General features: G+C 48.5%; 1 pseudogene; it reads left to right on the forward strand.

The window, feature by feature from the left end:
* The first annotated feature begins 242 nt into the window (after positions 1-242).
* LOC131405298 (granzyme H-like) lies at positions 243-3,436 on the forward strand (annotated as a pseudogene).
* Positions 3,437-12,407: the final 8,971 nt, after the last annotated feature.

The raw sequence follows: 12,407 nt of genomic DNA on the forward strand, positions 1-12,407 counted from the left end.
AACCACCCAGAGGACGTCACATGGCAGAGGGAGTGGGGGAGGGGAAGCTTTCCTAGAAAGCAATCTATGATGAAGCACCACACAACCCCAGGGGGACTTGAGGTCGCTGAGCCCACCTGCACCTCCTTCCTCTCCTGGGGGCTATAAGAGAGCAAGGAGGAAGCACCAGCAGCTCCAGAGGAGCTCCTCTGGGAGCTCCTCCTCCTCCAGAGGAGGAAGCTCTGGGCAGCCTTCCTGGAAAGATGCAGCCTCTCCTGCTCCTGCTGGCCTTTTTAACGCCCCCCAGGGCAGAGGCAGGTGAGTGATCATCTGCATGCTCAGAAGCCCCATCCATTCCCACAGAGTGCACTGATCTCCCACCCGTTCTGCACATCCCTGACCTATCTATCCAGCAGCAACGTTCTGATCCAGCTCTGTTCCCACTTCAGACCCCCGAGTATGATGCTGGATAAGCTACCAGCAGGAATGGCAGGGCAGAAGGCTGTTCTCAAAAAGAGCCAGTGGATGCTGTTCTCTCCCCAGGCCCTACGTCTGCCATCTGGAAAGTGAAATTTAACTATAAGTGAATGGCAGAAGGAGGAAAACTGGAAAAGAGAAAATAAATAAATTCCCCTGCAGAAGGCTGAATGAGTCTGGCTTCCCTGTCTGGGATGAGACAGATGCTCCCCTCAGGGTCCGCTCCAGAGAGAAGCCCAGAGCTCAGCAGACCCGAGAGCTGGTGGGATCACAGTCCCCAGAGGACTGCTGGTGCCGTGCTCAGTCCCAAGGTCCCCCTGTCCCTTCTCCAACTCTGCTTTTCTTCCCAGGCCTTTAGCAGCTCCCCTCTTTCAAGGATAGAGCCACTGTTTGGCAGACAGCTACTTCTCTGCTTTCCAGAATCCCACCCACACTGGCCCTACCAACCCTCATCCAGAGGCCCATCGGGGGCCATTCCTTCATGCAGCCAACAGACACTTCTTGGGCACTCACTACATGTCAGGCCCTAGAAAACAGGCTATGACAACATCTAGATCCCTAACTGAAGTCCTGGCCACCGGAAAGCAGCACTATCCTTAGATGGGGACTTAGAAATGCACAGGAAAAAAAGTAAAGTTAGGGGAGGAATTCTCAGGAGCCTCTAGGACTTCGCTGTCTCTAAGACAGATAGGCTCCTTCCAATCATCTGTGGAGGACAGATTCACAGACCAAGCCTGCTCTGCTTCCCTTTTCCAGAGGAGGGAGTTGAGTCTCCTCCCCAGCTCCTCCCAACTCCAGACCATCCTGGGCTCCCAGACGCCCAGCGGTCCTGAGCCATCCAGCCGACACATGCCTGGTGGACTTATTGAGTGCACACAAGCAGATCAGACTTGTCCATCAGGGGAGATCATCGGGGGACACGAGGCCAAGCCCCCCTCCTGCCCCTATGTGGCCTTGGTTCGGTCTCTTGGGAAGCAGAGAAAGAAGGTGTGTGACAGTGTCCTCATCCGAAAGGACTTTGTCCTGACGGCTGCTCACTGCTGGGGAAGGTGAAGGACCACAGACCCTGACACCTCCTGAGACCCCTACAGGGACCCCTGTCCTCTACTCAGGGGCTGCAGCCCAGGGGAGCTCCCCCGGCTCCTGGTAACTCAAGGCTACAAGTGCTCATCAGAGGAGCCATCTGAGAGCATGACTGTGCTATGGAAAGTGAGAAATAGGACTGGTAAGCTTTGAGTTTAGAGGTCAGAGGTAAGAGCTAGTGCCCCGTTGAGAAGACAGACCACAGTGGCCAGATAAAGCAGCTATAGATGATGAAAGCCTGCATGAGGGTCAAAATGCAAACTCAGAGTATTTTCACAATATTGTCTAAGGCCAAGAAAAAGCTTCCAGAAGTCCCACTCAGTGTCATTGAGAAGCACAGGGCACAGAGACACTCTTCCTCCATTCTTCCTGTTGATCCATTTCCTCTAGCTGCAGCCCTGACCTGCTCCAGCTGTCACCTGCCCTTCACGGCTCTTGGGCTGGATCTCATGTGACTCCACGCCCCACACACTCCCACTCTGCTTTCTATGCAGCTCAATCAGTGTCCCCCTGGGGGCCCACAACATCCAGGCACAGGAGAGGACCCAGCAGGTCATCCCTGTGAGAAGAGCCATCCCCCACCCAGACTACAGTCCTAACAACATCTACAACGACATCGTGTTACTAAAGATAAGGAAACCTCCCTACTGTTCTTGCTCTCCTGGGTGCAGATTATTTCCCCTCCCACTGTGACCTGTCCCTTCCCTCCTTCCCATCCTGGCTGCCTGACTAGTCCCCAGTGGCTCAGGGGAGAGGGAAGACCATGCAGCCCCACCGCAGTGTCCAGGCCCAGGAGGACATTGGCTGAGCTGGTCTTTCTTGCCTCTTCCCATCAGCTGGTGAGAAAGGCCAAGCAGACTGCAGCTGTGAGGCCCCACAGCCTGCCCTGGAGCAAGGCCCAGGTGAGGCTTGGGCAGGTGTGCAGTGTGGCCGGCTGGGGGAAAAGCGCCCCGAAGGGCCCCAGCTCAACACTCTGCAGGAGGTGGAGCTGACCTTGCAGGAGGACTGGGAGAGCGAATCCCGCTACCCTGGCATTTACAGCAGGGCTACCCAGATTTGTGTAGGGGACCTGAAGAAAAAGAAGTCTTCCTTTAAGGTGAGACTGAGCTTCTGCCTAGTTCAGTTATGAGGAGAGGGGTGTTTGGGGAAGATTGGGACCTGGAGACCCAAGAAGTGGGGTCTCCTTCACCCTCTAGACTCTGATCTTTCTCCTGGGAACAGAAAGGGGGAGCAGCCAGAGTGGGGAGTCGCAGGGCTTCTGCGAGGTCCCTAGGGGCCTATGATGGATCCACACATGACGTTCCCCCCAAGAAGATGAATGTGCAACACTCAGCCCCACCCAGGCACAGGTGTAGAAAAGTGCTCTCTGCTGTGCAGCGGTTAAAACCAGGTGGCTCCTCAGTGCTGGCACCAACCTTGGATGATGGACTCGCCTTCCATGCTGAGTGTCGGCCACACCTGCCTGGTTCCATGTCCTTAAACAGTAGACTGAAGCACAGTCCCACGGCACCTTCTTGTGGAAAGGATCAGGGACATGGGGGAGGAGAGGGAGCTGCCACCTGAGTGAAGAAAAGCACTGACAATGTCCAGGGTCAGGACTGGGCAGCTGAGGGGCCCACAGGGGCCTGCCCTGCCTTCTGATCTCCCACATGGAGGCCATGCAGGCAGTCTTCTCTGAGAGGGGGTTTGGGATGGCAGGGAGGGCAGGACCAGGAGGAAAACTAGATCAGTCCTTCCCCCTCTCTGTCCACAGGGGGACTCTGGGGGTCCTCTCGTGTGTAAGAACGTGATCCAGGGCATTGTCTCCTATGGACGAAGTGACAGGACGCCTCCAGTGGCCTACACCAAGGTCTCGAGTTTCCTGCCCTGGATAAAGAAAACCATGAAAAGCCTCTAACTGCAAGAACCAGACCATCGTCTCTGGAGCTCATCCAGAATCACACCAGCAACTAAATAAATGTCTCTTAGCTGAGTGGGAAGGGCTGGTTTCTTGTTTATTCATTGACCCTCATTCACAGGCACCAACTCTGTGCTTAGAAGGCCAATGACACAAATCTGCTCTTTTCTGCTTCCTCCTTTTCCCCCTCTCACCACCACCTCCCCCAAACCCCACGCAAAGCTGTTACCCAGCTCCGTCTTACCCAGACCTGTCTCTCCAGGGCCTGCCCTTCTGCCCGGGCTGAAGCTGAGCACCGTCAGGAGAAAACATGAACCTCTCTGGTCCTGGGGCTCAGGGTGAACTTCTTACCTGTTTCCTGGTGTTATATGGCAGAGAGGAAGGGGGATAACACTGTGGGTCCCAAACACCAAGTAGGCACAGCCTGGGGCTGCAGCTCAAGGGCACAGCCCTCCGCAGTGGAGATGGGAGGGGCTGCCTGAGCAGGACATTTCTCTCCCACAGCCCAGGGAGCTGGCGCGGAGTGGGGTGGGTCTCTTGCCAGCTCATGCCCTGGCAGAGAGGGCTACAGAGGGACCAGGCCCATGCTGGCACCAAGCAGGACCCACGGAGGACAGGATAAGAGGGTGCCTATCCGGAACCTCAACTCTCACCTGGTGAGACCACCTCAACCCCTAACATCCAGCCCAGTGTCCTCCCTTGTGCTCAGGGGCCCCTGGCCACCTGGTCACTCGGTAGCCTGAGTCCCTTTCAGTCTGTCCCTCTTAGTCACTGCCGGCCTCTAGTCAAAGAGACCCTGCTGGCACCAGGGCTGTATCAGCCTTTTGAGTTGGCAGGGACTCCTCTCTGCAGTGTCACTGGAAAGCAAAGACTGTCCATCAATCAACAAACACGTGCTGATCGAGCACCTAAGTGATCAGCTCTGGGGTACACAGTGAACCCAACACAGATTCTGTCACATGGACCTGAGTGATACTGACAGTGTGACTTTCACCCAAATCATCTAACTCTCCCTCCCTCCTTCACATGAGTCCACGTGGCCTAGATCTATGTGGGAAATCCACAGGAATAAAGTATTTTATTTTTATTGCTGATTACCGTCTGTATGAATATTATGACATGTGACTCTAGAACAGCAAGTATGGGGTCAGCAAATGATGTTAGTCATTTAGTTTCTAGAGTGAAGTTACCAAACTCAGTTCACTGGAGCATCCTCTTCACCTAGAGGAGAGGGCAGCTGGTGGGGAGGAAGAAGACAGGAAGGGCAGCCTTAACGTTTATTTGCTTTAAAAGCAGCAGGTATGAACATCATCGTCCTGATTCAAATGGTAGGAACAACTATATGATGCATTTGCTTGAAGGCAATTAGAGGCTGACTCCAAACTCTCATCCACTTGGACCAGCCAGATACATGATCCCTGTCGTTACTGCACCTCCTGAGTGCGCAGAATCAAACTAGAATCCGGGAGGCTCGCACAGTCTGGAAAAATGGAGAAAGGCCGTTAGACTAGGCCGTCATCATTACTCTGCCTCCATCGTTTCCATAACCACACAGACTTTTCGATATTAGGAGGTTTTTGGCTTGGAGGCTGCACATAGAGTACGTGATTCTTTGCTGAATGAGGATCTCCCTGTGTTGGGCTCACCTCGCCAAACACTCCCAGCAGCCCTCTCTCCGAGTTTTTGCCACTAATATGGGGCACTGCCTGGAGGCTGAGCAGAAGTCCCAGCTCTGGGCTAATGCCCTCCTGCCCCAAATACACACAGCACTATCCCCTCATTACGAGGAGTAAATACTCTGGGATCCTGTGACCCTCGAAGGCATGGTCTTTCCCATCTTGTCATGCACAAAGCATGCAGCAACCCAGTCTCTTAATGACCGTGGGCACTTTCACAAGGTAAGAGCGGTGATGTCACACAGCTCATGACTTGGATCCAAAAAAACATCCCTGCATCTAAGACGTATGAAGAACCTGGCTCCTTGATGGAAAAAGACAAAAAGGAAAATGCAGAAAGCAAAACAAAAATAATATTTTAAAATTTGCCTGGCCACATGCATATTTATTTTGGTTATAACCTTGACTTTGAGGAAATAGTTCTGTGCTTTAAAGCAAGTCTGAGAACCCCTGTTGTAGGTCTTCATCCTCCTTTGAGAGATGACAGGGAGAAAAAGGGCCAGTAGGGGGAAGTGGCCTACTGAAAGTACCAAAGAGTTAAGACAGAGCCTGGACTGAGCCCAGGCCCTGAGGGCCAGGCCAGCGAGAGGCCTGACACATTGTCTAACACCCACCGTGTGATGACCTCCTGGCGTCCCTCAGCAAGAGGTGAGCTTCTCTCAGACGTCTCCCTGGAGAGACAGAACTCGGGCTTCTGTGCAGCCACTCTGTGACAACTACTCAAAACACCTTGCTCCATGAGCTGAAGTCTGCTCGCAGGCACATGTGGATGGAGGCGAGTAAGGACCCTAAACATGCTGATTCCTTCAAATCTCCTTTGTCTGTGGACGTATTGTCCTCCCCACCCCTTCCTTTGAGGAAACAATCCTTCTCTTGCTTAAAAATCTCTGTAATGAAAATTTAAACATAAAAATAAATAAAACATCTCTGTAATGACCTCAAGGAAAAACCTCTACTCGCCAAACCCACTCCCACCACCCCTCCTTCCTTCGAGCCCCACACGAAGAGTCAGGTCCCAGGATTGAGGGGAGAGAACTGCCAAGCCAGCTCCTGGGGGAGAGAGGCCCAGAGTAATGCGAGATCTTGCTCATCTGTTTTGGGAACGTGTCTTGGGATGGCTCTGCCTTCCCCGCTCACCACCATACTTTTGCTGTACCCCTCTTTGTGGATTAGAACTCCCAGGGTTTATTTCCTGTCTGGGTATCCCACACAGCACAGCTTTTGACCAACAAACATATTTCACCATAAAAGAAGTGCAGCAATGGGTTCCTTTTTATCATAGGCCTATTGCTAGACTACATTCCTCATCCACAGATTCAGGAAGCTCAGTGAACCTCAGGGAGGACAAAGAAGGCCACATCTAAGCACATAATAGTCAAAATGGTGAAAACCAAAGAGAAAGAGCAAAGCTGAGGGTAGACAGAGAGGAAAATAATATTATCTGGGGAGAAACAACAACAACAATAACAATGAGCTCCCATCAGAAACAGTGGAAGTCAGAAGACAGTGACACGACATTATTAAAGGGTTGAAAGAAAAAATGAAATAGGCAATCTATTTCTGGAATTCTATTTCTAGTGAAAATACTGTTCAAAAATGAAGGCAATTAAAGACGTTTTCAGAAAAACAAAGGTAAGAAAATTTGTTGCCGTCAGACCTGTGCGCCAAGAAATACTAAAAGAAGTTCTGCAGGCTGAAAGAAGATGATCCCCATTGTCAGCAGGAAGGAGAAAAGAAAAAGAAAAGTGTAAAATGTGACTCAATTTAAAGACTTTATATAAATTCCTTTCAAAGATTAATGACTATTTAAGACAAGAAATGCTTTAGGGCTTATGACACATTTTGGTAAAACGTATGACAAAAATCACTCAAAGGCTGGGAGGGAGGATAAATGGAAATACATCATTACAAAGCTCTTATATGAAGTGGTATAACATTAATTCAAAGTAGACTGCGATATGTGAAGGAGGCATATTGTAACCCTAGAGTAAACACTAAAATAATATATAGAGATATGACTAAAAGCCAACCAAATAGCAATATGATATTCTTCAACTGAACCCTATCAGTAGTTGCATTAAATGCAAGCAGATTAAACACGCCAACTAAAGGGCAGAGATTGTCAGTCTGGACAAAAAATCCAAGACGCAATTTTGTGCTGTTTACAAGAGACACTCTTAAATATAAAGACATGGATAGGATGAAAATAAAAGTACAGACAAAAAAAGATATATCCTGCAACACCAATCAAAAGAAAACAGCCTTGCCCATGGAGTGTGCTGTTTAACTGTAGAATTTTTGGCCACCTGTGAGATGATACAGAGTGTCTCAGTAGAATTTTTATTTCCATTCCTTCCATATTTTATTTCCATTTCTCTTACCATGAGTGAACTTGCGATTCTTTCCATTATTATTTAAATATATTTTAATGTGAACTATCGGGACTTTCACTTCTATCAGGTTTTTGGTCTTTTTCTTCTGGATTTTCAGAGTTCCTAATATATCAGATAGATTAGCTCTTTAATTGTGATATATGTTGCAATAGTTTTCCAAGTTTGCTATCTGTATTTTCAATTTGCTTACACTGTTTTTTGAAATACAACCTTTAAAAATTATTTTTTTACATATCAAAGTGTATTTATCAATCTTTTCTTTTCATGTTTCTGGATTTAGAGTCATTGCTTCATTACTAGAAAGGCTTTCCCCTTTCTAAGTTTATAAAGGAATTTACTCATGTTAAATTCTAGTGTATGTATGGTATTATTTTGTATATTTGAGTATCTTATCTATGTGAAGTTTATTCTGGTGGTTTTTGGGAAATATAACTCTAACTTAATCTCTTAACAAATCACTATCTAGTTGTTCCAACATCATTTATTAAAAAGTCCATCATTTCCCCAATGATTTGGAATGCCACCTTATTATGAAAGACAATTCCATGTGTACTTGGGAATGTTTCTGGATTTTCTATTCTGTTTCATTGGTCTTTCTGCCTATTCATGACTCAGTACCACACTGTTTTCAGGAAAGATGTTTTATAAGATGATTTTAATATCTGATAAGGTTACTCCTTGCCCTTACTAGTCTTTTCCTTTTTTGTCATAATTCTCCTAGCTAACCTTGCTTGCTTATTTTCTACGTACTTTTTAGAAATTGTCTAGAACTTGCATAACACTAGGAAAAAAAACTAGTATTCTTATTGGAATCACACTAAATTTATATACTAGAAAGGGGAGAAATTATACATTTTTGGTGTGGATACATCCTATCTGAGAAGTAAGACTATCTTTCTATTACTCAAATCTAGTTTTGGGTTTTAGGAGTATTTAAAGGTTTTCCTCAAATAGGTTTTTCACAATTCTGGTTAAGTTTTTCCTAGCATCTTGTGTTTTTTTTGCTACTATAACAGACTTTCTTTTCAATTACATCTTCAAACTGATGGTTGGTTTTTTATGTGAAGGCTTGGATTTCCTTCTAATTTTAAAACAATCTCAAGCTTAGAGAAAACTTGCAAGCACAATGCAAAGAATACTTTTGTTTTCTTGAGCCATTTGAGAGTCAAGTTACTGACCTCGTGCTCCATCACTTCCCAAATACTTCAGTGTGTAATTCCTACAAACAAGGATGCTCTTACATAACCACAACCCAACCATCAAACCCAGGAAATTAACATCGATACCATCAATGCCATCTAACCTTTAGACATCTAAACATTAGCCTTAATATGTTTACTTATTGATTGATCCCCACAGAGATTTATATAACAAATCTCCCAAATCCCCATCTTCCTCTAATTGGGTCTCCTCCTTCCCCCACGCAGACTCTGGGATTCCACATCGGCACAACTTTCATGCCAATACCCACCTCACTCTAATCAGCCTGCTCTGACAAATTGCAACCCCATAGAGGCCCCTGTCTCCCCACTTGAGATCTGATACCACCTACTAGGCCAGCCCCTTGTGTGAACACTCTCCTCACCCCACATGGGCTTCTGCTCCCTGCACTGGGCTGCCATCCTCACCTCACATGTATTCAGACACCCCGAGCCACGCTGCCCAGTGCAGGGAGTCAAGCCAATGTGCGGTGAGGAAAGTGTCCACACAGGAGGGATGCTTGGCGTGGGCACCTTCCTCACCCCGCATAGCCATGGCTGGGACACCTAGATCTACTTCACTGTTGCTCCCCTGCCAGAGTTACCACTGGCACTGTGCTCTGTCTCTTTAACAAGGTTCTATTGCTTTTTAAGAGAATTGAGATCAAGATGTTTAGAACCAACAATATCTTCAATTCCATGACTCTTCTTTTTCCATTATGGGATGTGATCAGGATAACCTGTTTAGCAAACGGTACTGGGACATAAGAAATGTAGTTCTCTGGGCAGTGGTGTGAGAACACTGCTTTGGCTCCCTGGCATCTGTTCCCGCTTCACGTGGTATCAGTAATTCATTAAGGAGAATAATTTTGGGGAGAACCAACCCACTTCCATTCTCAGGACACTTGGTGTAGACAGAGCAGACTCCAACTGATCAAAGGCTATGACCCAGGCTTAGAAGAGATCAGTGGTCTCAACCCCTCTGACCAACTCTACATGCACCCAGAGCAGTGTGGCAGACTGTGCTTTGCTATGACTGTCCCTGTGTATCTCCCATCCCACAGGCTCTTCTTACAGGGCTGCAACACTCCTCCCACTGAGAGGTGGGGTCTATGCTCTTTCCTTTTTAATCTGGGTGAGGGTTTTTGGTTTGCTCAAGCAGTGGAAGATGGTAGAATGGATGCTATATGGCTTCAAAGTCTAAGTAATAAAAAGAACACAGCTTCTGCCCGGCTAGTTTTCTGGGAGATGGTCACTCTGGGGAAGCCAACCATCCTGTGGCAAGGAAGACCCAACAATCCCATGCGCAGACACTACTCGAGAGGCCCTTGTGGAGAGGAACTGCCATGCCTAGCAGACAGCCAGCACCAACCACTGGGCACGTGTAAGCGAGCCTTCAGGTGATCACAGCCTCCAGGCTTCGCTCCTCCCCTGACACCAAGAGGAGCAGCAGAGAGCTATCCACACTAAACCCTGACCAAAATGAAGATTTGTGGGCAAAATCATTGTCACTGTTGTTGTTTTAAATCACTCAGCTCTTTAGTAACTGGAATAAGCCCTCTTTAGCATTACTTCCACACCATTCTGTCCATTCCTCTAACCAGGGCCCTCAGTAACTTGTCTGATCACTGATGGTTTCTTCTCATCCACCTCAATACCCCCAAGTCTCACACAGAGGGGGCTTCAATAAACAATCATCCTGATGGTCCAAAGAGAGCAAAGAAAATGAAGATGTTCTTGGATCTGTCATCATGAGACTCAGGTTGCTGGGGCTCAGCAACCTGTACTGGCTGATCAACATCTCCAGGAATGCTAAATGACCCAAGCATAAACCAATCAGGCCACTCAGTTCTTAGGGACCCAATGAGGGTTTGTTTTGGTCCAATGAATATCAAGTCCAGGACTTTGTTCAAAATGGTGGGACAATAGAAGGACTCTTTGTGGCAGAATATTTACATTTAAAGAGGGGATTCTAAATATTCCAAAAAGACAAAGCTAGACTAATGGTCAGATAGGAAGTGGGGTTAACATTAGGGGTGTTCAGGTGTGTCCAGCTCTACATGCCCCTGAGGCAGGTCCAGCCTCTATCTCCCACTACCAAGCAGAACCCCCACCACAGCCCTTACCATCCTGTACTCCAAACACAAATTCTGCTTCTACTCTAGGCAACCGCCAGCTTCTCAGGGGCAGAAGCCATGTTGCTCATCTCCCCTGGACCTAGCTTGCTAAACGATTATTCATGACTTCATCAGGATGGAAAAAGAGCCAAGAGCTGAGAACTGGAGACATTCTTGATTCTTGATTCTTCTGGCTTGCAGTTCCTCTGCTGGCTGCAGCACAGGCTTCGCTTTCTTGTTCTTTCTTCTTGCTTTTGCCTTGTGACTCAGCAGTGGGAGTGCAAGTGTGGTGACAGTGCTACTGTCACCTACCCTAAGCCAGAGAACTTCGACAAACCACTTTGCATGATGGCACAGGAAACCAGAGGAGCACAGGTCTGGAAGGTCTCTGAGGTCCTGAGCCACCTCTCCCGCCTTCCTCTCAGGGGCCGTGTGTCTCCAAGAAGAAACACCAGCAGCTCTAATCTGTACAGACCTTCAGGGAAGATACAGCCACTCCTGCTCTTGTTGGCCTTTCTTCTGCTCCCTGAGGCTGGGACAGGTGAGTGACAATCCCCACTCCAGAGGCTTCAGCCCATCTCACAAAACCCTCTCTACTCCTGATCCTTCTGCCCAGCACAGTCAGAGATGTTCCTCAATTTGAGCCAAAGAACTCTCTAGACTCCACCTTCCATCCCAAGCCTAGACTAACAAATCCAAAGCTACAAGACACTCAGCAAGGATGGCAGGAAGGAAAGGTGCTCGCTAAAAGGTTTAGTAGGTGTGAGCCTCTCTTATCATCTGGAAAGTGGGTTGCTCATAGAAAGGCATTTGGCAGAGGACGTGAAGCTACAAAAGAAAGGTAACTAAAATCCCTCACTCCAACTCAGGAAAGGGCAGCTCAGACAAACGGGCTACAGTAGTGGGAGTTGTACCTGGACCCAGCTTAAGAACCAGTTACATTTCTCGGTGTCCTCCACCCCCTCACTCCTGCCCAGGAGAGGAGTCCAGGGTGCGGTTGATCTCAGAAGGGGCTGGATGACTGCACCCAGAGCTCCCTGTTACCTTGGCTCAGCTGCAGGCAGGGGGAGCCCATTTTCAGCCCCACCTCCCCCTGCCTTTCCAGGGCCTCAACTTCTCCACTGCAGTGCCCTCCCTCCATCTCTGTGGCCTTGAATCTCACCATCAGTACCCCCGCCAAACCTCAGCCTAAAGCTAAGTGAAGGTTCCAGTCCACGTGCATGGGCTGAGTCTAAAGTCTGACGATAAAAAGGACAAACTCTTCCCCCTAAAAATGATCATCTCTGGGCCTTAACATTTCTTACCTTCTCTAAGCCAACTACCATCACCAACCCCGCAACAATTTGGCAGAGAGAGGAGCAGGTCAGTGGAAGAGGAGTAACTCTAGGGACCCAGGAGGCCAGGGGGCCATGCCGTGGTCACTGAGTCTGTTGTTTCCAGGACCTCTCTCTCCAGTGGGGCAGGTTCTCCCACAGCCAGGACCGACTGCAGCTTAGGATGCTCAGATGCTCCTACGATGGCCCTCAGCGCCACTCGGGTCCCATCCCTGCCCTGCTCTGGGCCCAGCACTGAGCTCAGTCCACCTT

The sequence above is a fragment of the Diceros bicornis genome, chromosome 5, assembly GCF_020826845.1.
Source record: "Diceros bicornis minor isolate mBicDic1 chromosome 5, mDicBic1.mat.cur, whole genome shotgun sequence".
Taxonomy (NCBI): Eukaryota; Metazoa; Chordata; class Mammalia; order Perissodactyla; family Rhinocerotidae; genus Diceros; species Diceros bicornis.